Below are 27,908 nucleotides of genomic sequence, written 5' to 3'. Positions count from 1 at the left end.
GACTTTTAACTGCCTTCTGAAGTAGTCTAAGCAGCAATTCAGTTCAAGCGAAATTAGGGATGCACAATAAATGCTTGCCATGCCAGCAACACCCACATCTCTCAAAAGAAAAAAATAAGACATGGAAAAGGAAGGGAATTTGTTGTTAAGCAGGGAATGGAAGTGAAATGAATTATTAGTAAGATGTTTAGATTTTTACATTTATTAGAACAAATTCGAACATTAACTTCAGTATACCACAAAGTGACATTATGTGAAGCTGGAAAATTTGACTTGCAAGTTTTTTTATTATTAATTTGAGATGTAGACATTGCTGGTTGGCCAGCATTTATAGCACATCCCTAGTTGTTCTTGATGGTGGCCATGATCTACCTCCTTCAACTGCTGCAGTCCACATGCTATAGGTAGATCCACAATGTCCTTAGGGAGGACATGCAGCTGAGCATTTCTAGGATTTTGATCCAGCAACACTGAAGGAATAATGATAAAATTTCCAAGTCAGGATAGTGAGTCCCTTGGAGGGAACTTGAAAGTGTTGGTATCCCCATGTATCGGCTGCCCTTGTTGTTCTAGATAGAAGTGGTCATGAGTTTGAAAGTTGCTATTCAAGGATCTTTGTCAACTTCTGCAGTGCCTCTTGTAGATAATAACACTGCTGCAGCTGAGCATCGGTGGTGGTGTGTGCGCGTGTGAGAGGTGGAGCTTTTCCCTTCCAATCTTGATTGAAGAACTGCAATATAGTCATAAATACTCAGAGCTTTGACAACTTCTAATCATCAATTACTGATTGCCAACTTTTCCATTTGAGGTGGTTGGGGGAGGTTCACTATTGTGCAATAGAAAGTTGTATTGAATAAATTCCTCACTTTAAAATATTCCCATTCATCTCTCCAAGATTCATCGATCACCCAAACTGATAAATCTCAGAACACTGCTGAAAGGCAAATATGACCACAATATGTTATGTGTCATTGTTATAATTTCTCCTCTTAGTCTTATTTTCTGTGCTACCATAATTTATTTAGTAAACTATAATATAGAGTAGGCAGGTTTTGGGAAACCTGAACCATTAATTATAAGGCAAATCACCAGAATAAGCCTTGTGTATATTAGGCTAGTTAATTATTAGATAATTTGTTGCGAACAGGTACAGAATTCTGTTTCAAATTGTCCAAATTCAGTGTGGTAAAATTTCAGTTATCTTACAAGTTGGGCTGGACAAAAGGAGACAGAGACAACCATAAAACCTTGGGATAATGAGACATGGAAGCAGAAATTGGCCATTCAGTGCATCATGTCTGCTCCACCTTTCAATGATACCACAGCTGAGCTGTTAATTCTAAATACCACTTTGCTGCGTTGTCCTGGCAATACTTAATTCCTTTACTGATTAGAAGTCACTCTTTCACAGTCTTGACTATACTTAATGACCTGGTCTCTACAGCAAGTTCATTCTACCCTCAGAAGAAATTCCTCATCTGTGTTAAATAAATGATCCCCTACTCTTGAAATTATGCCTACTGGCCTGAGATCCTCCCACAATTGGAAGCAATCTTTCTGCATCAATTCTGTCAAGCACCCTAAAAATCATGCAGTTTTCATGGCGGCTGCCTCTCATTCTTCTAAATTCCAATGAGTAACCAACCTCTCCTCCATACACAAGATCAACCTAACAAACCTTCTATGGACTGCATCCAATGCCAGCAAATCATTCTTTAGATAAGAGGGTGAAAGCTACGCACAGTACCTTGAAAAGATGTTTCCCCCTTGTGGGTCAGTTTCAAACAAGAGAGCATAGATAGAGAGGGAGTAGAAACTACTACTCTCAGAGTTGTGAATCTGTGGAACACAGCCTCAGAGTGCAATGGAAGCAAAATTAGTCAACAGATTAAAGAGGAGAATAGATACACTTCTGATGAAAAGCGGGATAAAGGGCAATGGGGAGCAGGCTGGAGTGTGGAGTTGAGACCTGGATAAGATCAGCTGTAGTCAAGTTGGACCGAAGGGTCTGTTTCCATGCTGAATATCTGTGACTATGACTTTATACAAGGTGTGATCTAACTCACGTCTCATTTAGTTTTATTCTATGTTTTACTCCATTACCTTTGAAATAAAGGCCCATATTCTCCATTATCCACTAAACTTTAAATGCCAGCTTTCTGTAATTTCTGCACAAGGGTTGCCAAAGCTTTGTGCCATAGCTTTCAGCAGTGTTTCTCCACTAATAATATTCAGCTCCTCTACTCTTCCTGCCAAAGTTTTCCAAAAAACCCCAAATTTTCCCACATTATATTCTATCTTCCAAGAGGCTGCCTACTCACTTAACATATCTATATTCCTCCACACAGTGTCATCCTCACCACTTGCATTCCAAAAGTTTGTGTTATCCACAAACATGGAAGAGAGAAATTAATCACCATCAAGTCATTAATATATTTTATAACTAACTGTGGGTCCAACATGGATCTGTCTGGATCTTCACTAGTCAGAGGTTGCTTTCTTGAACATGCCTCTTTTATCCCAGGTCTCCCCCTTCTAATCTAGAGCTAATCCTCTCTCCATACTAATTATACTAATCCCAACACTGGCTCTGATGAAGCAGCCTAATGTGTAGTAATTTATCAAAGACCCTTTGAAATGCAAATATATTACATACGCTGGCTCCCCTTTATCTATCAGAGATATAGTGAATATCATAATCACTAATATGATTCAGCTCAACATACTTTTTCTCAAAAATTCTAATAGAAATCTTTCAAAATTTCTGATCCATTAAATATGCCTATGTACCGTACAATTATACATTATTGCAAGTTGCATTTAAATGCTGATAGGGCGCTAATGTTTCAAATGCCCCATTCTTTTTTCTCCTCAGTACTGAGAATATACAGGCCTTTGATGTACTATTTATTGGATTGCCACAAACCAATTGCTCACATCAACAGAAGTGAGAAAAGCATTGTTTTATTCAAACTGCAATATACTGAAAATAGCTCTGCATACGAGCTATTCACAGACATTATCTTTATGTTTTAAAGTATAGCTTTGGTATATTAGTCTTATAAAAATTCTCAAGATCTCTCTATTGTTGTGAACATTATGGGATGACCTTATAAAAGTACTTTTGTAAGGGAAGAGGAAAGGGAGAGAAAATAACCCCAGCAGTAGACAGGGATTATCAATTCGCTTTCATTCATCTAAATTCAGTCTGTGTTTAAAGAGCTCTGGTGCATACTTCTTTCACTCCTTTGAGAACTGACAAACTGCAATTACATTAAATGAAAATTTTAAATAAGAGGAACTGTCACTGGTTATAATCAAAATGCAAACGGAGATTTCTTCCATAATCCTTGAATTCAAATCTGGAAGGAGAGAAAATGGACACTGATTTTTGACACTTAGTTCTCACAGCAAGTAACATTATTAATCCCTTTTTATTTAATTAGTTCTAAAAGTTCAAATGTTAACACATTTTAAAAATTAAGAGTAGTAACATAAAAGGCAGCAGGGACACGGAGGATAATTCCCTCGCTATTCTTAAAAATAATACTACAGGATCTTTTACATTCACCCAGTCGGCCAGACGGAGCCTTGATTTAGCATCTTATGTGAAAGGTGTGGAGGTGCCAGGGTTGGACTGGGGTGGACAAGGTCAGAAGTCACAACACCAGATTATAGTCCCAACAGATTTGTGTGAAATCACAAGCTTTCAGAGCGCTGCTTTTTTGTCAGGTGAACTGAAGCACACACTCTTATAGACAGAGAGATCAAAAGATCATTCAAATGGTGTGAAGAGGATTGCCAAAAAGTCAAATAATAAGCCTCTGCAGATGTTTAAAAGTGTCAGACGGTGTGAGTAAAATGTCAACACATGAATAGCAAGTGAAGGGATGACGCTAATCTGATTAACTGAGGCAGAGAAATAATTACAAAAAAAATTAAACAGATGTTGCTGGACACAAACCAAATGGCTGCATTAACATGATAGGTAGAAGAATCCTATGCCAAGGGTCTAACCAAAGTAACAAGTCATCCAAAACTGTACAAACTAATTCAAGTAGAGAGATCAGAGGTGGGGACACTATCACTGCACACAAGAACCCGAGGTACAGGTTAATTGTGATGGTCCCACAAGCAAAAAGCTGACAAACATCTGCCATTCAAAAAACAAAACCAGAATCACTCTGAAAATGCTTAACAGAATTATCTGAAAATACCTAGGGCAGGCAGCACCCATGCAGGTAAAAACAGGTCAAATATGGCAAAACGTCATTACCAAGAAATATTTAACTCTTTCTCTCACTGCTGCTTTCAGAATGGTCATATGGAACTTCCGGAGTATTTGTACAAAGTTAACTAACAGGAGATTAAACAGGTTATCTAAAGGATCTAATGAATGAGTGGATTCATGTAGCCCATGGAGCCATCCCAGTGACCTATTCCAAATTTGTGATTTTTTGTCTGCTTTCTCCCTACTGGGGATGCAGTAAAAATTAAAATCAAAATAATACCATGGTTGATCCCAACTATCAGCTCATCACCTTACTATGGAGGAAGGTATCAAAAAGGAAGCATTTACAAATATATTTTCAAATCTAAGCTGGGAAACACTTTTTACCCGGAATGAGAAAGTCTACGTCTACAACTAGGTGCCACTGATTTAAAATATTTATATCTGGCATTCCCCCACCCTCTGCGATTTACAAAGGAAACTGCTCACCATTGAAGTGACCAGGAACTGTTTTGCCTTTTTATATCAGTACGGTTGGATGAAGGTGAAGATGCCATTGTTTTCAGAATTAATGATGTGCTGCATTAAAATCAGAATAAGAGCAGCTGTCTCCCATTAACACAAACTGGTCATGCACAAGCCTTGCAAAGTGTTTTAATATACCTTTTGGTGTAGATTTTTGAATTATCTAGATGGTCAGTCCCCAATTTCAACAGGTCACTGAAATTCCATTGTAGGCTTAGAATCATGTTCAATCTATTTCAGAATTACACTTTATCCTCCTAATGAAGACCAACTGAGGGATATATATTCACAACAGCAAAACACAGGAAAACCTATCAGCTTATCTTGTCAATGTTCCGCTTGCAACACGAGAACTTTGAAACAAAAAAAAGTTATGTTGCAGTCATTTTTTTATGAGACGTCTTTGACATTTATACAAAACAATGTGAATAGTTCTAAATTTTCTTACTAGCTTCAAGCTATTTTAACACTGGAATCAAAATCGGTTTTCAAATTCTTGTCTGTACAAGTGGAAATACTATCACCAGTCCCTTGCACTCAGGTGACTGGATTTGCTACACTTGCATTGCATAAACGATTAACATAACATGTATTTTCAAACCGGGTAAAAACAATGACTGCAGCAGATGCTGGAAACCAGATTTTGGATTAGTGGTGCTGGAAGAGCACAGTAATTCAGGCAGCATCCGAGGAGCAGCAAAATCGACGCTTCGGGCAAAAGCCCATCAGGAATAAAACTTTTACCCTCGGATGCTGCCTGAATTGCTGTGCTCTTCCAGCACCACTAATCCAAAATGTATTTTCATACCTACAGGCTTGTCTCCACTTGATTCCATCCTAATTTCTGATTCAGACTTCTAAACAAACTACATACACTATACAGCTGCTGTTTTTTTTTCCCCTGTCTTTGGCCATCTTACAATTTTCCCAATGTCTCAGATACAACCTGCAGCGAGACAAAATCTAGGTCACTCAACACAACCTTCTGCATTCTGGAGGCCATGGGAAAGTTAAATGGTGTTTATTTATTTCCGCATTGAAGCTGCATTAACCACTGCCTCATTACCAAAAAATAATTCTATGCATCCAAATGAACAAGAATAGGTTCCTAAACGTATAAACGAATGAAACTTTATGGTCAAACAGAATGCGACTAATAAAACAAAACTTTGGTTTGAAAAAAGAAAAGACACTTCCCAAACTACTGGATTTAGAAATTACACCAACACAGTCATAACTTGACAAAATAAAAGCCTTTCACATTCAGATAAAGTTCTGGGAATGGCAACCGTGAATCAAGATAAAGCAACGAATGTTGTTTACTGTACTGAAGTAACTACTTCCCTGAAATTAATATACTTCCAGAAAGTCCTATGGGGACCATGAGCTTGACATGAAGAGTTTGTATCTACTGACAGGAGATTAGTATGCAAGAGTGAAGGACATGGGAATGGAGACAGTATATTACCATGGTTTAAGAACTGGTTAACAGACAGAAAACAGTTAGGATAATTGGATAATTGTCCCTGTGGAAGGCAGTGACTACTGGGATACCACACAGATTAGTGCTTGCATCTAGTTATTCACAATGCATATTTACAATTTGGCTGAGGGGTGTAAATGTAATGCTTCCAAATCAACTGGTGACAAAACTGGAAAAAATTGACTGTTGTAGAAGAGGGTTCGGGGCAATTTATATAAGTACAGTACATGTCAGATGCAGTTGAACCTCTAAGTATGAAGTTTCCACTTCAATACGAAAAACAGAATGGCAGAGTATTTAAAGTGACTGGGGAATGTTGCTACACAATGGGATCTGGGTATCCTAATCCACTGAAAGAGGCAGCAAGCAATTTGGGAGGCAATTGGAATACAGCACTCATTTTAATTGCAAGAGAATGAGAATGCATAAGTAAAGATGTGTTGCAGTTGTTACAAGGCTTTGGTGAGACCATACCTGGAATATTGTGCACAGCTTATGCCTCTTTCTAAAAAAGGTTTATTTGGAAATACTAGCTTTCGGAGTGCTACTCATTCATCAGTAGCTGCCTGGAGGAGGAGCAGTGCTCCGAAAGTTAGTAGTTGCAAATAAACCTGCTGGAATTATAACCTGGAGTTGAGAGATTTTTAACTTTGTCCACCCCAGTCCAATACTGGGCCCTCATATCATGGCTACCCAGGGAAAGATATTTGTTAGAGCAGGAGTTCGACAAAGCGTCACCAGGCTGATTCCTGGGATGGGAGGCATGTTGAAGGATAGGGATGGACAGGTTATATGCAGGATAGCGTTTCCCCAGCTAAAGGTCTAAGAGAAAGTGGTCACTTTTTTCCCTCTATCCCTAATACAACTTAGGACTGGAACGAGCAGATATTGCTTCATTCACAGAGTAGTGACCATGGAATTCTCTACAATATAAAAGTAGACCAGGTTTCTGAATATATTTGAGAGAGAGATTACTGGACATTAAAAGGTGCAAAGGGTATATAGGGAGCGGTCAGGAATATAGCATTTAGATAGAAGATCAGCCATCATTTTGAATGGAGGAGCCGGCTTGATAAGCTGAAAGACCTACTCTTGCTCTTTATTTCTTCTTTTTGTGTAAATGCATGCAAGGAAACCTGAAAATGTATTTTTGTAGTACTGTGTACTTCATAAACCCACACACCTTAAACTGGGTGCATCGTATTTTAATGAGTTTTAGTGGGGGCTAATTAAAATGAACACCTCTAAATTACTTCAATATGTGTACCCAGATTATGAGTGAGCTGAAGGTAAATTTTGACCAGGTGCACTGGAGTTTAATTTTCTAGAAATTGACAATTTTGTCCATTCTCCCAAAGGCAAACTCTTTAATGCAATTCCCAGGCACATGCTACTGCAGGAACCTTTGGAGATGTCATTTTGCTGTACACAATCCTATCCTCAGGCAATTTGGTTTCCAACAGGAGGTCAGCAGATAATAATCAGCAGCCTGACCTTGCCTTGCTTTTTCCTTTGCTCCACTATTAATGCTGTCAACCTATGAATAACTACAACAGTCATTTCTATTTCAATTAAGCTTTGGGATGGAGGGGAAAACTCAACCAACAGTGCTAGAATTAGTAGACTTTGTATTGCCCACTAAGTAGCCACTCAGAAATTGCATTTAGAAATGAGGAACCATCTATTATCAACCAAAACTCAATCCATTGCAAAGCAGATTCACCCTCACTAGTAAAAGTGAAATGTTTTTAGGCCAAAGTTAAAAACCACAACACTGGGTTATAGTCCAACAGCTTTATTTGGAGGCACTAGCTTTTGGAGCACTGCTCCTTCATCAGGTGGTTATATCACACAACCGCCTAATGAAAGAGCCGCACTCCAAAACCTAGTGCCTCCAAATAGACCTGTTGGACTATAACCTAGTGTTATGTGATTTTTAACTTTGTACACCCCAGTCCAACACTGGCATCTCCAAATAATTTTTAGGCCAGCATATCTATGCCCACTTATTAAATTAGCAAGTGGAAATTCCTTTCAACAGTTTAAATACAATGGGAAAAGAGATGTACTTAGATATAAACAAGTGGACACCATTTACCCAAGGTTGATTGTTATTCTGAAATAACAGTTATCTATCACTTTGAATGTTGCATTTCCCCATCCATACTCTTGTTATGGATAATGGCCTGAGGTTACTGTACTTATTTTAAAATGGTTTCTGTAAACACATTTCAAACATAAAAAGGTAAGTGAAATTAAAGCTACATACCTAAAATCTAATTTGAGACTTCTACCAAATTCACATCATGACCAAGGTTACAGCACCTGTACATATGATGTAATCACTAACTTTCAACAGAAACCCAGGATTCAATTGAGATGGTAAATGACCCTCAATTTAAAGGCAAATCAAAGCAATTCATCAATCTTCCATGCTGTAGGACTCTATAACAGTAATTAACCCACACAAACAGCCCAATCTACAGGATGCTCTCTTCAACCCAAGACACTCGCTTGATTCTCATACCACAGTATACCGTTGATATTTAAATTAACAAATATTCATTATGGAAAACATAAATGTAGAAATCCAAAATCTGGCCTGTATATAATTGACAGCAAAAAATATCACCAATGATAAATCTCCATGTTTACAAACAGGACTGGGTTTGTAATAATTTTAGATGCCACAACATTAAATGTCAAGTTTGAGAAGTAAAAGATATTGGAGTAGATTTTACACTAGGACACAAGACTGAAACAGTTTTCTTTCACCTTGAATGAAAAGATAAAATATTGAAATGCTGCTAAGTGGGACTAGATTGATATTGGATATCTGGTTGGCAAGGACAAGTTGGAGTGAAGGGTCTGTTTTGTGATGTATATTTCCATGACTCTGTGATGTAGTTGGTTCAAACTTAGAGCAGTTTTTGACCAGAATCTAAACTAATGTTCACAACAATAAACGCAAAGGTGGTGATGCAAACTGAGATAATCAACACCAATTGGAGACAACCTGAGATTTGCAAATTGAACTGACAACCAGTTACATAATGACCGGCTTCAGAGTAGGGTCAATTACATAATTAATTCAAATAAAATACACCATCTTTTACAAACATATGCAATAATTCCTAAACTGAAAGAAAGTAGCAGGACAAAAGTTACCAGTCCATGATGCAAAGACTGAGGACTCTCCACTGTAGATAAGTCTGCTTACATCAACCAGTTGCCATGACTCAAGCTTTAGACAGGGATCTTTTGATAGGCAAACCGGGCAATAACAGAGGAGTCTGTTGCACTTCAATAATTGTGTGCTTGGAACACATTATGGAACAATTTTAAATTATTACACCATTTCAGAAATTCTAGGATGCATTCAATGAGAATCTCTTGTTTAATACATATTAGTATGAACTGAAAAACCAAATAGAAACACCGTTTTTAACAATAAGAATAATTTAACCTGAGGGATTTCTCCAGAATGTCACACCTCTGAGTAGTGCACCAGAAATCAATACCCACTATTACCAGCATTAATAACATTTTTAAACTTTCATGACAATGTGTGTGAAGTCCCCAATTTAGCTTTTGAATAGATGCAGGTTCACAAAACAGACCAGACGTCAGTACTTAACAAAAGCTATTTATTAAAAGTAAATAGTTGTTAACCTGTGGTTAGAATCTCTGAACTATTAACACATAACTCTACAACCTTCTTAGACAACTACAGAGACTGACAAAAAAAAATGGAGGGTGTAAAAGAAAATCTGCAAGTCAGTTCAATGATCCCAGTCTACAGGATTCATTGAAATGATTATTTTACTTGCCAGGATTTTCTGTTGAGGGTTTCGGTGTTTCTCAACAACAACTAGGGATGGGCAATAAATGCCGGCCCAATCAACGATGCCCACATCGACAAATGAAAAAATAAAACTACCTGGTCTCTGCCATGGGCAAGTCTGCAGACTTGCTCCTGGGCTGAGATGAAAAAAATTTGTAATATTGGGAGTCACCAACACTACATTTTAAAAGAATGCATACCCAAAAAGCAAATAATTAACTTAGAACAAATGAACAATCATGAAATCCACAAGTAGACACAGAATACTGATGTAGTACTAAAATGTTTTAATAACCTGCAGTCAGTTTTACAAAGCAACAGAAAAACAGAAAATAATCAAAAAGGGATACAAGAAAACCCACAATCATTCTAAGTTTTCACCACGAATGCCATGGAATCAGAACCTTAAACCACACCCATTTTTTATTCCTTCATGGGATGTGGGCTTCACTGGCAAGGCCAGCATTTTTGAGCCAATCCTAACTGCCTTCACCTGAGGGTAAAAAAAATCACTAAATGAATTAGGGGTATGTCCTTTAAGCCTGCCATGCCATTTAATTAGACCATGGTCAACTTATTTGTGATCCAAAATCCACATTTTTATCTACCCAAACCTACTTCCCATGCCTAACAAAAGTCTACCACTTTCTTAAAAATATTCAATGAGTCTCATCTCTTCAGGCAAAGAGTGCCAAAGTTGCACATTCCACCAAGTGAAGAACATTTCCTTCATCTTTGCATAAAAGCCCAAACTCTTAATTTTGAAACTCTGGTTCTGGACTTACCCACATGAGGAAGCATTCTTTCCAAGTCCATCTGTCAACAGCATTCAGAATCTTATAAATTCCAATCAGATCACCCACACTCTAAATTATGATGAAATCAAGCCTAGCTTGTACAATCTTTCCTCATTAGACAACACCCTTATTTTCAAGTCCCCACCCAGTAAACCTCCTCTGATGCACCTCCAATGCAGTTACATCCTTAAATAAGGATGCCAAAACTGCACACAGTATGAGATTTGTCTCACCAGTGCATGTACAACTGAAACTTAACATATTTTACATTCAATTTCTCTCAAAGAATTAACTAGCTTCAGTACTTTGGAATTGTTGCTGTTCTGCATTTAAATACTGTTTTTAAAATTCTGAACCAAAGCGAACAACCTCACATTTTCTGATATTATCCTGCCATCTGCCAGATTCCTTGCCCATTAACTTAATCTACCTGTATCCCCTCTGTAGTCTCTTTATATCCTCTTAAAATATTTTCCTACCTATCTTTGTGTCATTTGCAAATGTGGCTACTGTCGCTCTAAGTCATTGACATAAATTGTAAAATTGACAGCTCAACACAAATCGCTGCTTGTCACATCTTGCCAATCTGAGGAAGATCATTTCCACGAACACCTTTGTGCCAGAGAGCCCATTTTCTTTCCATATCGGTATGTTACCCCTTACACCAGGAACTCCTACTTCATACAATCTCTGGAACCTTGGCCACTGCCTCCAAGCGCCCATTTATAACCTCCTTAATGACCAATTACAATCCTTTCCTGTGACAAGGTCAAAAACTTCAATACCGGGTTATAATCCAATGGGTTTGTTGAAAACACTAGTTTTGAGTGTTGCTTCTTCACTAGATGCTAGTCAGCAACAGGTCAAACTAACTGATGGAAAGTTACCTGCTTTCCTCCCTTCTTGAATAGAAGGATATTTGCTACTCTTCAGTCTGATGAAACCCTTCCAGAATCTTTGGAATATTAGCACCAATTCCTGCCCAATTATTGACACCAGGAAGTCAAACAGGACCCAGAGTCTTATAAACCTGCAGCTCCATCAGTTTACTCAGTACCACTTCCCTGGTGCTGATAATTTCACTAAATCCCTTTCTTCCTTCAACCTCATGATTCACAAGAATTATTGGGACTTTTTTGTATTGTCTGTAGTGAATTCTGAAGCAAAATATTTAGTCATTACATCTGCCATTTCTTTATCATCTGGTAACTCCCAATTCTCACCCTTTAGATGATCTACATTTACATTACTAACCTTAAAAAGTGTTAAAAGTAAAGTTAGCTTCCTCCCATACTAATTTTCTCTTTCTGATTACCCTTTGAGTTACTGTGTTCTGACCAGTCATTTTTGCACAATTATTTGAATTTTCAATTGGTTTGAAGTTTTCTTGTATTATTGTATAATTTTTAATATAATTCAAAACATTTGCTGAAATGCCACAAAATTGGCTCAGTGGTTAGCACTGCCGCCTCACAGCACCAGGGACCCAGGTTCGATTCCAGCCTTGGGCAACTGTGTGTGGAATGTGCACATTCTCAGTGTCTGCGTGGGTTTCCTTCGGGTGCTCCGGTTTCCTCCCACAGGTCAGGTGAACTGGCCATGCTAAATTGCCCATAGTGTTAGGTGCATTAGTCAGAGGGAAATGGATCAGGAGGAGTTACTCTTTGGAGGGCCAAAGGGCCTGTTCCCACACTGTAGGGAATCTAAAAACATATACATGCAAATCCCAAACAATTTGCATTGCAAACCCTGCAATGCAACTCTATAACCCAAATACCTAAAAATAGCTTTTATTTCAAAAATAAAGTGAAACATCATCACATGACTTACACCCTGAAAATTGTTTCCCCCACGGATTTCAATTACTTGCAAACACTTGTCCCATTGGTGCAAGTGGGGTGTCACTTGAGGTGGGAGGGAATTCAATGTTTTATTTTTAAAGCACCGCCAGGCTTACTATTTTTATTGCTCTGCAGGTGTTCACTCAGTCAGAGCACTAGGGCAGCCACTACTATCTGAAGCAAACCACCCCAAGGCTTTGTTCAGGACACCACTTTGGGTGTGTCAACCCCCTCTCTGGAGAGCTGTGCAGTAAGTGGTGTTTCTTCTGTAAAAGTTTCCATTCAGAGTTCCAACAGGAGCATTTGAATATTGTTTATAGTTACTATTAGGTGTCTGAATTACAAGGAATTATGATCAGCAATTCTGATATAAAACCGATTAGTAGAATTCCCCTGCAATATCATAAAAATAAATCTGGCTGGCTTTAACAAACACAAGCAACAAGTTGTTTCTGTACTTATTCCATACATCTAAATGAAAATGCAATCCAGATATTTAAAACACACTAGGGATTCTAATATTAAATACAACTCAGCACATCACAAAGATTAGTATAAAATATTTTCAGTAAGTTGTTTTAAAACCATTTCACTTGAGCACACACTGCTCAATCATTTACTCTCAGCCATAGATATATTCACATTACTCCAATTGACATTGAGAAATCATATGGTTACAAAGTTAAGAACTGGCATAATGTTTATTCACAGGCTCAAGGTCAGTTATGTTTAATGCTCAAGGAACACATAGGATTATTGATATTCTGTGGCAATATTTTTCATTTACAACAAGAGGACACTGCTCCCCAACTATCAAAATTAACATGAATAATGGGATTGCCACATTAGATAAAGTTGAACTACAAAGAACAGAAGTGACTAAAAGCTGACGGCTTGAGATGCAACAGATGGATGCTAGCAAACAATGCAAAATTCTTCCCACCCTGCAGACAGTTCTCTATATTAACAATAACTTATGAAATGTGAACAAGATGCTTCCCTCTGTATCCAAACAGTGGTCCAACCATGTTTCATTCCTACCACTGGAAGATCAGACCAAACATTACATGAGATTAACAGTGATTTGTTATTCAAGCATTTCAATTTCCGTATCCGACAGCAACTACCTCCAATTAGAAAAGCTACAATAAACATTTCTTCAACTCCTTGTGGACTCAAACTTGTACATCATTTTAGTTACATAAACATGAATTTTATTACATCTGCATTACAGTTCTTAGCTGCTGTTCAAACACATTGCTGTTATGCACTGTAATTGATTGAAAAATGCTAACTTTAGACTGGAACTGCATTATTGTTATTGTCTGTAATATGAAAACAATTTCTGTAGCATACCTGTCAAAATATTACCAGCTTATGGTAACATGTTGCAACAATATTGCAAAGCAAAATTACTGAGCTGCACAAAGGTCAGTAATTGTTGTAAAATTACAACAATTTTATGTACAGAACAGTTCTATAGGGAAATAATTGGTCACATTCATCACAATACTGGAAAGATATGGTAACAGACTATATAGTTATTGCCTCTTCTAGCAAGCTTGGATAATATTTTCAGAAACCCATTATGAATACACGTTCATATAAGATTGTGTACACAATGTATGACAGCAGTGAGAAATTAAATGGCAGAAATTAATATTTGTTTCGGGTGTTTTCATTACATTGTCTGAAGCCCAGAAATTGTTGCTAATGACAGTAAATGATTACAAACTATCTTATTAGGCACTATTTACACAGCACAATTTCAAGTTAATAAATCACTGATACAATAAAATAGACTGCAAGGTGACTGCCATGGAACTGAGACTATCAATACACAGTATACTGCAGGCAATAGGCTAGGTTCAAATCCCATCTGCTCAAAGGATGTCTCAACATTTCTGAACTGGTTGATTAAAAATATCTATATGGCATCCTGCATCATCCCATTTTCTGTATTGTGCTTTTGGAGGCTATATGGTCCAAATCAGTTCACAACTTGTCATGGTTGTGATATGGATTATGACAGCCCAATTGCAATCTGTATACTATTATACAGCAGATATTAATGAAGCAACCAAATTAGTTCTTAAAAATTAGAGAGTAATTTGGTGAGCAATGTTAGACAGGTTTATTTGCAAAACTTAAAGCCTTTCTTCTGAAGAGGCAGGGATTTGCATATCAAGACTCTTCTTCATTTAATGATCATTTTGCTGCATTAGTACTTACATTAATAATGCTAGGAAAGGTAACAAATCACGAAAATGTGAAATTAATACAAGAACCAACAGGTAGAGGAACAGACAAAGATATGAAAGGAATAGGGATGGCATGTCAAGACAGAACAAAAACTGGTGATGGAAAACAGAGTAGCAGGGAAAGGTAGTCTACGCTGAAAGCAAACAGTGTAATGTGATAATAGGCTGAGTGAGTAAAAATGGGTTGGCTGTGCTAAAAAGCAACCCATGTCATAACAGAACTGGGTATGGAAATGGACAAAAAGAGAGGATGGAATCCAGCGCTAAAGTTATTGAACTTGATATTGAGTCCTAGAGGCTTCAGGGTCCCCGAGCAGAAAATGAGATGCTGTTCTTCAAGCTTGCATTGTGGTCGCTGGAACACTGCAGCAGGCCTGAGACAGAAATGTTTGGTGTGGGAACACAGTGATGTTTTGAAGTTGTAGGCCACTGGAAGTTCTGTATCGTTTTTACTGACAGAAAAAGCGTTCTGCAATGCGGTCACTCAGTCTGTGTTTCACCTTCCTGATACAGGTGAACAAATATTGGGAAGTGGACTAGGTTGAATGAAGTACAGGTAAATTGCTGCTTCACCTGGAAGGTATATAGTGGCCTCGGGCCTCGAGGGAGGAGCTAAACAGGCAAATGTTACACCTCCAGTGATTGCATAGGAAGTCCTCTGGGTGTGGGCAGGTGTTTACAGTAAGGTAAAAGTGGACCAGTATGTCCCAGAGGGAACTATCCCTGTGGAATGGTTGACAGGAGAGGGGAGGGGAATGTGTGTCTGGTTGTAGAAACCTTTTGGAGGTAACAGAAATGGTGACTTACAATCTTTTGGATGCAGAGGCTGAAGGGATAGTGAGGACCAGAGTGATCCTACTATTGCTGTAGGAGGAAAGAGAGGTGAAGACAGGAGATGGCTCAAACATGGCCAAGGGCCCTCTCACTTATAGTAGTGGAGAATCATCAGTAGACAAAAAGGTGGCCATTTCAGGTTCCCCAGTGGAAAATGGCATCATCAAAACAGATGTTATGGAGACAAAGAAACAGGGAGAATGAGGTGGAGATCTTGCAGGAAGCAGGATGTCAGAGTCCGTAGTCCACATTTCTGTGGGAATCAGTGAGTTTATAATGGATATCCATAATCAGCCTATCCCAGAGATGTCGAGGAAGGGAAGGGAGGAGTCAGAGATGGACCAGGTGAAGGCAAGGGCAGGGACTGGAAGTAAAGTTGACAAATTTTTCAGTTCAGAACACAAATGGAAGGCAGAAAGAGTTGTAGGTAGGGTTCCCAAGTAAGATTGGAATAAGGAATATATCATATACCCCACAAAGAGACAGGCCCAGTTTTACCTATCAAGTACCCATGACCACACCTTTGACCTGAAGACAGAGAGAGAGTTAAAGGGGTCGTTGTTCCAAGAGAGGATGAGCTCAGCCTGGGGGAGGAGGCTGGTCATGGATGGGGGTGTTCGGGTCTTCTTTCCAGGAAAAAGGGGAGTGTGCTGAGACCATCCTGATGGGGACAGATGGATGTATAAAGGGATTGCACATCCATGGTGAAGAGGCAGCAGCTCCTGCTGTGAACTGGAAATTTTGAAACCAACGCAAAGCAACAGTAAAAGCGTGGATGTAAGTGGGAAGGAACTGGACGAGGGAAGAAAAAAAAATTGAGTCAATGTAGGAAGAAATCAGTTCCATGGGGCAGTAACAACAGATCTGTCCAGGTAGTCCTGTTTATGGATTTTGTGAAGGTAGATCCTGTTGCCCCTCCTCACTGGACACCCTGCAGTTCACAGATCGACCCAACCGCGCAACAGATGCATTTAACACTAGCATTCCTCAGCACCTGATTGGAAAGATGAGTCTGTTAGGCCTAAATGCCTCCCTTTGTAACTAGATCCTGGACTTCCTGACTGGGACACCTCAGTCAGTCAGTCTGGATTGGGAACAGCACCTTCAATGCCATCACACTGAGCATGGGGCCCCCAGGGCTGTGTGCTCAATCCACTGCTGTTCACCCTGCTGACACGTGACTGTGCAGCAATGCACAGGTCAAATCACATCATCGAATTTGCTGACGATACGACTGTAGTAGGTCTCATCAACATACAGAGAGGAGATGCAGTAGTTAACGGACTGATGCAGAGCCACCAACCTGTTTCTGAACGTGAACACAACGAAAAAGATGGTTGTTGACTTCAGGAAGGCACAGAGCGACCACTCTCCGCTGGACATTAATGGCTCCCCCGTGGAGATCATGAAGAGCACCAAATTTCTTGGCGTACATCTGCTTAAGAATCTAACCTGAACCCTCAGCACCAGCTCTATAGCCAAGAAAGCCCAGCATCATCTCTACTTTCTGTGCAGGCCGAGGAAAGCCCACCTCCCAACCCCCATCCTCATCAAATTCTACACAGGGTTTATTGAGAGTACCCTGTGCTGCTGCAACACTGTCTGGTTCAGGAATTGCACTGTCTTGGATCATAAGACCTGGAGAGTGAGGACAGCTGAGAAGATCAGAGTCTCTCTTCCTTCCATTAAAGACATTTACACCACACGCTGCACCCAAAAAGCTATGGCTAACACATCCCTCACTCAAACTCTTCTCCCTTCTGCCATCTGGCAGAAGATACTGGAGGATATGGTCTCTCACACCCACACTGTGCAACAGTCTCTTCCCCCAAGCCATCAGGCTTCTTAACATAGTATGAGTGGAGCTTTCCCATGTGAAATTCTTTGCATAACATTGAATTGCTGCTGAAAAAATGTCTATTATTCATCATTCTTCTATTACACTGTAACTTGCGGGTTGTGCACTTTATGCCGCGTAGTTTGTGCTGTCCATGTAGCACCCTCTGTTCTGGAGGAACGGTGTCTTGTTTTTAACTGTTTCAGTTGTATATAGTAGAAATTACAAATAAAAAGCCTTTCTCTCTACAGAAACAGGCTGTATGGGATTTGGGGAGTACGAGCTGGGAGGTTGTCAGAGGAAGATCCCCAGATGAGATGACGTTGGTGAGAATCATGGGTGTAATAGCCTGATGCTCAATAGTGGGTCATGGTCCATGGGGAGATAGGAGGTTGTGCCTCAGATCTGGCGCACAGCCTTGACAAGGTAGGTGTCAGTACATCAGACAACAGTAGGACCATACATGTCAGCAGACTTGATGACAAAGTCAGCATTGAACCTGAGCGCACGGACTACAGTCAGTTGACGGAGATATATTCAAATAGGTGAGTGGGGCAGAGAAATTAAGGCAACCGATGTCACATCAACAGTTCTCAGTGAAAAGGCTGAGTGCAGGAAAAAGACCAGAGGGGGTCCAGGTGGAAGGAGAGTGTGGAGACAGATGAAGGAGAGTGTGGAGACAGATGAAGGGATCTGTGGGACAGGGAAAGGGCTCTTGTTCAAAGAAATGGACACAGAGATGGAGGCAATGGAAGAAAAGATCAACATCACGTCTAGCCCAAAATTCATTAAGGCATGATAATATGGAGTTGATTTTAATGACCAATTTTGTCAGTTCATCCATTTTACCAACACCTTCCACCCCAACCTCAAATTTACCTGGACCGTCTCAGACTCCTCCCTCCGCTTCCTAGACCTCTCCATTTCTATCTTGGGCGACAGACACAACACGGATATTTACTATAAACCGACCGACTCCCACAGGTACCTAGATTACACCTCCTCCCACCCTGTCCCCCTGTAAAAACGCCATCCCATATTCCCAATTCCTTCACCTCCGCCGCATCTGCTCCCAGAAGGATCAATTCCAATACAAACAACCCAAATGGCCTCCTCCTTCAAAGACCGCAATTTCCCCTCAGACGTGGTTGATGATGCTCTCCACCACATCTCCTCCACTTCCCACTCCTCCACTCTTGAACACCACCCCTCCAATCGCCGCCAGGATGGAACCCCACTGGCCCTCACCTACCACCCCACCAACCTCCAGATATATCATTTCATCCTTCGTCACTTCCGCCACCTCCAAACAGACCCCACCACCAAGGATATATTTCCCTCCCCTCCCCTTTCAGCGTTCCAGAAGGACCACTTCCTCCGCGACTCCCTCGTCAGGTCCACACCCCCCACCAACCCAAACTCCACTCTTGGCATCTTCAACCGCAAGAAATGCAAAGCCTGTGCCCACACCTCCCCCCTCACTTCCCTCCAAGGCCTCAAGGGATCCTTCTATATCCGTCACAAATTCACCTGCACCTCCACACACATCATTTACTGCATCCGCTGCACTCGATGTGGCCTCCTCTCCATTGGGGAGACAGGCCGCCTACTTGCGGAACTTTTCAGAGAACACCTCTGGGACACCCGCACCAACCAACCCAACCGCCCCCTGGCTGAACACTAATACTCTCTCCCACTCCACCAAGGACATGCAGGTCCTAGGCCTCCTCCATCGCCAGACCATGGCAACATGACGCCTGGAGGAAGAGCGCCTCATCTTCCGCCTAGGAACCCTTCAATCACAAGGGATGAATGCAGATTTCTCCAGCTTCCTCATTTCCCCTCCCCTCTCCCCCCCATCCCACCACCTTATCTTGGTCCCAACCCTCAGACTCAGCACCGCCTTCTTGACCTGCAATCTTCCCGACCTCTCCGCTCCCACCCCCTCTCCAGCCTATCACCCTCACCTTAACCTCCTTCCACCTATCGCATTCCCAACGCCCCTCCCCCAAGTCCCTCCTCCCTACCTTTTATCTTAGACTACTTGGCACACCTTCCTCATTCCTGAAGAAGGGCTTATGCCCGAAACTTCGATTCTCCTGCTCCTTGGATGCTCCTGACCTGCTGCGCTTTTCCAGCAACACATTTTTCAGCACTGATCTCCAGCATCTGCAGTCCTCACTTTCTCCATAGGTTACCATGAGCCCAGGTTATCTTTCATACCATTGTAGGTTTTAGGCATTAGCCTCATGGGTGTTGATAAATTATTGATAGTCATAGAGATGTACAGCACGGAAACAGACCCAGTGGTCCAACTCATCCTTGCCGACCAGATATCCCAACCCAATCTAGTCCAGAACCCAGAGAACACTCCTCCCTCAAAGGCAAGGTAAAATTCTAGAATCCATCATTAAGGATGAGGTTTCTAAATTCTTAGAAGAGCAGAGTCTGATTAGATCAAGTCAACATGGATTTAGTAAGGGGAGGTCATGCCTGACAAACCTGTTGGAATTCTTTGAAGAGGTGACAAGTAGGTTAGACCAAGGAAACCCAGTGGATGTGGTCTATCTAGACTTTCAAAAGGCATTTGATAAGGTGCCACACGGGAAGCTGCTGAGCAAGGTGAGGGCCCATGGTGTTCGAGGTGAACTACTGGGATGGATTGAGGATTGGCTGTCTGACAGAAGGCAGAGAGTTGGGATAAAAGGTTCTTTTTCGGAATGGCAGCCAGTGACAAGCGATGTCCCACAGGGTTCAGTGTTGGGGCCACAGCTTTTCGCATTATATATTAATGATTTGGATGAAGGGACTGGGGGCATTCTAGCGAAGTCTGCAGAAGATACAAAGTTAGGTGGACAGGCAGTAGTACTGAGGAAGTGGGGAGGCTACAGAAGGATCCAGACAGTTTGGGAGAGTGGTCCAGGAAACGGCTGATGGAATTCAACGTGAGCAAATGCGAGGTCTTGCACTTTGGCAAAAAGAATAAAAGCACAGACTACTTTCTAAATGGTGAGAAAATTCGTAAAGCCAAAGTACAAAGGGATCTGGGAGTGCTAGTCGAGGATTCTCTAAAGGTAAACATGCAGGTTGAGTCCGTGATTAAGAAAGTGAATGCGATGTTGTCACTTATCTCAAGAGGGGTGGAATATAAAAGCAGCGATGTGCTACTGAGACTTTATAAAGTTCTGGTTAGGCCCCATTTGGAGTACTGTGTCCAGTTTTGGTCCCAACACCTCAGGAAGGACATACTGGCACTGGAGTGTGTCCAGCGGAGATTCACACGGATGATCCCTGGAATGGTAGGTCTAACATATGAGGAACGGCTGAGGATCCTGAGACTGTATTCATTGGAGTTTAGAAGATTAAGGGGAGACTTAATAGAGACGTACAAGATAATACATGGCTTGGAAAGGGTGGACGCTAGGAAATTGTTTCCATTAGGCGAGGAGACTAGGACCCGTGGACACAGCCTTAGAATTAGAGGGGGTCAATTCAGAACAGAAATGCGGAGACATTTCTTCAGCCAGAGACTGGTGGGCCTGTGGAATTCATTGCCACAAGGTGCAATGGAGGCCGGGACACTAAATGTTTTCAAGACAGAGATTGATAGATTCTTGTTGTCTCGAGGAATTAAGGGCTACGGGGAGAACACTTGTAAGTGGAGTTGAAATGCCCATCAGCCATGTTTGAATGGCGGAGTGGACTCGATGGGCCGAATGGCCTTACTTCCACTCCTATGTCTTATGGTCTTAAGACAGTCGGCAGAACTGCCGGATCAAATCCGGCTGAGCTGCTCGGCCCTGAAGTGTCAAAGTCAGTATAAGCACTCTCATTCACTCCCATCCCCATTTGGACCACTTCCCACAATTAGAAATTGATGAAACTTGGCCATAACCTGGAGGACACTACTCCCTCGAAGAGAAGACAGTCACTTCCACCATCATCCTCACATCTTGCCGAAAGGAATCACTGAACAATGAGCAGCAGGAATATTCTACCCGAGAGTAGAGTGAAGTGTAATACCTTTTAGGGCAGCAGTAAATAGATTCTTGACTACAGCAATCAAAGGGCATTGGTGGTAGGTAAGAAAGTGAAACTGTGGCCTCCGTTTAATGTCTTATGAAATAGCACAGCAACCAAGAACTAAAGGTCCAACATCACTTCTGAATCACATGAATATATTATATATAGAAATGAAGATTAAGTCTAGTACATGACCAAGTTTTAGTATGAATAACATTTGGCCCAAATATTTAGATGAAAAATATATCTGAGGGATAAATATTACACACTATGGTTAGATTAATCCTCAGCTTTCCAAAACATATCTCAAATAGCTAATATCCAAATATTTCAATCTCAACAATGCAAACTGAGAGGAGACAGTGCAGATACTGAGTATTTCTCCCCTGGGAGCACAATAAAACCTGCAAATAACTGCTGCAAGCAGCTCATTTCCCAGTCCTGTTAAATGGAAGGAAACTGTCAGCAATACTGTAGAAAATAAGTAAAATACATAGCAGCAACTGAATTGCTAAATGAAGTTAATTATATTCATTAGAAAAATCTACTTCCCTCATGTTTCGCAAAAGGTTAGACCATTACGACAAATCATTCTAGTAGAATAGTTAAAAAGGTGCATGACTTTTTTTGTGGGGCGGGGGAGATAAGTGCAAGAGAGAGAGAGCGCGCGAGACAGAAAGAGAAAGAGAGAGAAAGAGAGTTGGTATTTCTTCCAGGTTAAAGGCCTTATTGAGTAAGTTTTTCAAAGGTATGGCAAAGTTTATACGTTCCAATCAGCAAAGGAAACATTAACTATAAAGAGTATCAGTACTCTATACAAATATTCTTTAGATGGTTCTTAATTTAAGAAAGACCAGGTTTGTTACATCTATTTCAGAATCATTCATTGTAACACTGCACAGACTCCCCAAACCACAAGGTGAGTTCACCAAATGCTTTTATGAGTCACCACGTTTCTAACACCACTAGGTTAAGTCACTGATACCATTTCCTTGTTATAGCCAGACAATTTCTTGACGAGTGACATAAAATTTGTCATTTAAATTTATTAATTAAAATACAGACATTAAAACATTAGCTCCAAGTTTATCAATGTGAATTCCACTGTTTCTCAAGGTTGAAATATCAAATTGCAAGCGCAAAGCATACTTATGCAATAAATTACAAGTTTGCCACAAACATGACATACTTCCTGTCACTCTCTTCCTCCTCCCTGTCACTTTGAGTGCTGCTATTGCAGCAAGGCAGGCATAAGACAAAATCTGCTCAGGATGTTTTTTTTACAGGTTGAGGGTTCTGACAAAGGATCAATAAAGATTATTCCAGGAAAACACGAGGAGGCATTATGACAAACTTTAGAAATGGCAGAGCATGGCACGCTTCTCCAAAGGTAACAACTGATGCCAAGTTCACAGCATCTATGAAGGCAAAAACTGGAAAACATTTGAAGCTGATGATGTTGGAAAAACGAAGGACAGCAGGCATTGATTTAATAATGCTTTGACAAAGTCAGCTGAGCAGAAAGGGTGGCGTGCATGCCCTCTTTCTGGCAACACACACCAGAGGGGGAGTCAACTTGGAACTTTCTCGATGCCACCAAAATAATGTGATTGTGAGAAGAAACTGAATTATGGTCTGAACCATATGGTCTGAACATTGTGTTAGGATTGTCTGACTAGCAATCTGATGTTTTCTGCAGATTGCTAAAAAGAAAAACAGAATTGTACACTTCTGAACAAAAAAAATTACACAGTTAACAAGGAAATGGCAGATAAGTGGAATAGGAGGGAGTTTTCTTTTTGCAGGGAACCATGTGCACAAACACAGGCCTTTTGCTTACCTATAACAAAGCCCTCTCTGATTATAAAATATCTTGATGTCAGTTACCCCAGTCTTAAAATAAAATCCAGTTTTATTTGCGAATCATTTTGGCGAAGAATATGCATGAACAATATGGCCGGCTAACCGAGCATGCTGCAGCCTACTTTCCCTCTGGCTAAAATAGGAGAAAGTACCAACAGTTTGACACACAGCGTCACGCACAGCATTTAAACCTTTGCTCGGTATGATGTACAACAAAGACACCTTTTTTAATGCCCTCTCGCATTGATCAACCGATGAAGCTTATGCAAAGCTAACGTGCGAGCTCTTGACTGATTGACAAAGATGGAAGATTGAATTAGAAACGGGTAGCAAATTTCCGATCTCAAAAGCGTAAGTAAGCAATGTTTCCTGATTTCTGTGCGAGCTGCAAAGGCGAGGAACGGGTGCGGGGACACCGCCCTAACCGTTAAAACAGGGTAGGAGAAGGGGGCTGGAAATTGGGTCTGAAACACAGGAGGTTTCTCTCTGCCCAGGATAAAAGAGAGGGGGAAAAAACAAATGAAATGCAATTTTTCTAAACTGCCTGGTGAGTGCTTAATTAATCTAGCGCTTCACCAAACTGCAGGACCCAGTGGAATAGTACAGTTTCTGATTATTAGCCGCTCTGATTAATCACACATTGTAGTTTTATTCAAAAAAAATTACAAACCAGGAAGTGACCCGCCATATTCCTGCTTCAGAGATCAGAAATAAAAATCCCCTCTGCACCGCACTCCTCACATTCCCGTCCCTTCCCCATTCCACATTCACACTCATTAGAAAAGGCAGCATTCCTGCACCTAGCCTCCACAATTCCTGATATTTTAGTTGGAGAGTTAGATTAAGATCAGGGGCAGCCAGTGGGAACGCGCTCTGCTGCAAGGAAGGGGGCGAAATCCTCAGCGCGTTCCCGATGCAAGGGGGGGGGGCAAATATCCCGCGCGTTCCCGCTGCAAATGAGGGTGGGCGATCCCCAGTGCAAGGAATTGGGGGGGGGGGGGGGGGGGGGAAGATTTCCTGCGCGTTCCCGTTGCGAGGACCCGAGGGGGATGAAATCCCCTGCGCGTTCCCGTTGCGAGGACCCGAGAGGGGGGGTGAAATCCCCTGCGCGTTCCCGTTGCGAGGACCCGAGGGGTGGGGGGGTCGAAATCCCTCGCGCGCTCCCGGTGTAAAGCGGGGGCGGAAATGCCCTAAAGCGGGTACAGAGACGAGCGGGGCCGCGCCCCGGGGGGGTAAAAAGCGCGGGTCCGCGCCCGCGGGCAGCAGCCGTTACGGATCGGGAGCGCTCCCCACGAGGGCGGTCTCCCTCTCCCGCGGGATCACAGCGCGGTCCGGTCCGGTCCGTGCCGCCCCGTCCTCCCCATTCCCCTCTCACCGTGCTCAGTGACACTGACCAGCGGCCGTGGCCCTCTCCCTCGCTCTCCGGTTGACTGACTAACGGGCGGGCAACCAGCGGTCTCTCTCTCTCTCTCTCTCCGCCCAACACCGAGCAGGGTGGGCCCTGTGCGTCACTTCCGGTCAGCGCCGGCTTGATCCCCTAGTGGCATGTCGCGGGTACTGCAGCTCAGTGAGGGGATGACCTGGGGTGGGATCTCCCTGAAGACCCAACTACTGTACACCTAGACACACAGCCAACAGGGAGTTGGTGGCCTAGTGGTATCATCGCTGAACTGTTAATCCAGTTCAAAATCACACAACACCTGGTTAGAGCCCAATAGGTTTATTTGGGAGCACTTGCCATCACTCTATCCTTCAGCTGATGGCTAGTGCTCCCAAATAAACCTATTGGGCTCTAACCATCAGCTGAAGGATAGAGTGATGGCAAGTGCTCCCAAATAAACCTATTGGGCTCTAACCTGGTGTTGTGTGATTTTCGAGTAAAAAATGAGGTCTGCAGATGCTGGAGATCACACATTTGCAGTTGTGTGATTTTAATTGGATTAACAGTTCAGCCATAATACCACCAGGCCACTAGCTTTCGGAGCATGGCGCCTTCAGAGAGAGAATTTCTAATTTCTCTCTCTCTGAAGGAGCAGCGCTCTGAAAGCTAGTACTGCCAAATAAACCTGTTGGCCTATAACCTGGCGTTATGTGAGTTTTAACGTTGTCCATCCCACTCCAACACGGACACCTCCACATTATGTTAATCCAGTGACCCAGCTCCTGGCGAAGGATTTCAACCCAGAACGCCAACTTTCCTGCTCCTCGAATGCTGTCAGACCTGTTGTGCTCTTCCAGCCTCGCATCTATCGATTAATGGGTTCAAATCCTGCCAAGTCAGATAGTGGAATTTGAATTCAATAAAAAAATGGAAGTGAGAAACCATTGCTAATTGTTGGAAAAACTCATTTGGTTTACTTCTTCCCCTTTAGGGGAGGAAGCTGCCATTCTTGAGTGCTCTAGCCTGAATGTGACTCCAGACCCAATGTGGTTGACTCTTAATTGCCCTCTGGGCAATTAGTAATGGGGAGTAAATGTTGCCTAGCCAGTGAAGTCCTCATCCAATGAGTAAGGAACAGGAGTGGGTCATTCAGCCTTTCAAGCCTACTCTGCCATTCAATACCATTATGGCTGTTCATCCAGTAGGCAAAAGTGGGGACTGCAGATGCTGGAAACCAGAGTTTAGATCAGAGTGGTGCTGGAAAAGCACAGCAGGTCAGGCAGCAACTTTGAACTCAGATTTTCTTTTCTGGCTTTGCTACAAATTTATTCGTCACTCCTGTCTCTTGAAATTCATTTCGCACAAAGAGCTTACAAGACCAGATGAAATGACTCACCTCAGCTCTAACTCAGCCCTTGTCTGTGCTGCACTTCCCATCCCGTGTTCAGTCAGACATAAACAAAATGTGATAAAAACAGGACATTGTAAGAACTGAAAAGGCCAGCTTGTCCAACAGGCTCTCTGGTTCATTGTCGTTCTCAGTCTGTCCTTCCCCCACCTTCCTCAGTACCCTCTTCCTCCACACATTGCCTCCTCAATCTAAGTCTACCTTTCTTCCTCAATTTTATTGGCAAATTATTGATGGGTATGAAATAATTGGATAAAGAATTGCAACCCTGCCCTAGGGTTTTAAATCCTTTCTTTCAATACTTGCTTGGAGTGAGGGGATCACTGGCATTTATGCCCCATCTCAAATTGTCCTTAAACAGACAACCTTGTTAGGCTATTTCAGAGAGTAGGAGCAAAGCAGTTCAGGCAGCATCCAAAGTGCAGCGAAATCGACGTTTCGGGCAAAAGCCCTTCCTGATGAAGTACTTTTGCCCGAAATGTCGATTTCGCTGTACTTTGGATGCTGCCTGAACTGCTGTGCTCTTCCAGCACCACTAATCCAGATTCTGATTTCCAGCATCTGCAGTCATTGTTTTTACCTTATTTCAGAGAGTAGTTAACAGGTAAGATTTCTTTCTCTAAAGGATGTCAGTAAATCAGATTCCCCAAACATCATTATATAGTCACCATTTGACTAGCTTCATAGTAAAATCTGATGTCAAATCCCACCAGTTGTGGTGGCAGGATTTGAACCCATGTCCCCAAAACATTAATCATTGCCTCTGGATCATTAGTCTAGTGACATCACCACTACACCATCACCTCCCCACAACATCAGCAACCTTGACACAGCGCTGCACTTTGAGAAACTGCTGGACCTTGGAAGTTCTTGTGGAGTCCTGCAATGCTCTTTCATCCCATTGGACATCCCTCCTCTGACTGCCATTGCATCATGAAAATCAGATTTGTGAATGGGTGGGGTTATTACACCCTAAGTCAAGAATGTGGCGCTGGAAAAGCACAGCCAGTCAGGCAGCATCCGAGGAGCAGGAGAATCGGAGTTTCGGGCATAACCCCTTCATCAGGAACCTGATTCCTGATGAAGAGCTTATGCCCGAATCATCGATTTTCCTGCTCTTCGGATGCTGCCTGACTGGCTGTGCTTTTCCAGCGCCACACTCTCAACTCTGATCTCCAGCATCCACAGTCCTCACTTTCTCCCCATTACACCCTAACCCAATTCTGAGCTTATCTGAGATCCACAATTTTCCGCACATGGTCACTGGGCTTGTGATCTGGAATTGGAAACCCTGGCTAACTTTCCACTACTCAACAAAGTATGATCCGCAAAATAATAACCAGGCTTTGTGATCTGTGGCTGGACCTTTGGTTAAACGTTTGGTCATCTTCTTGACATCTTCTTCAATGTTACATTTTTCCAGGTAATACTCCTAAGGAATAGCCTGCATGTTCTCCAAGTTAAAGTTGCAATCCTAGCCCAATTTCTTGTTGTTGTAAGGCTTAATAAAGCATCAGATGTCCCACTTAAGCCACCAACCGCTTTCCTGTTTACTTCCAACATTGCTGTTTATCTCTGAT

The 27,908-nt window shown here is 41.8% G+C and overlaps 1 protein-coding gene across 2 annotated transcripts in view; it reads right to left on the bottom strand.

Annotated features, from left to right (window-relative positions):
* arhgdia (Rho GDP dissociation inhibitor (GDI) alpha) overlaps positions 1-25,047 on the bottom strand; it is a 54,023-nt gene extending 28,976 nt beyond the window's left edge. The window contains exon 1 of one of the 2 annotated variants that reach the window (XM_060844766.1): positions 24,915-25,047. The gene's annotated coding sequence lies outside the window, so the exon portion shown is untranslated. The remainder of the gene's footprint in view (positions 1-24,914) is intronic. The other variant, XM_060844767.1, reaches the window with a different exon arrangement.
* Between the last annotated feature and the right edge of the window lie 2,861 nt (positions 25,048-27,908).

The sequence above is a fragment of the Hemiscyllium ocellatum genome, chromosome 25 (assembly GCF_020745735.1).
Source record: "Hemiscyllium ocellatum isolate sHemOce1 chromosome 25, sHemOce1.pat.X.cur, whole genome shotgun sequence".
NCBI classification, from domain to species: Eukaryota; Metazoa; Chordata; class Chondrichthyes; order Orectolobiformes; family Hemiscylliidae; genus Hemiscyllium; species Hemiscyllium ocellatum.
Note: the sequence above shows the minus strand (reverse complement) of the source record. Positions and strands in the feature narration are given on the sequence as shown.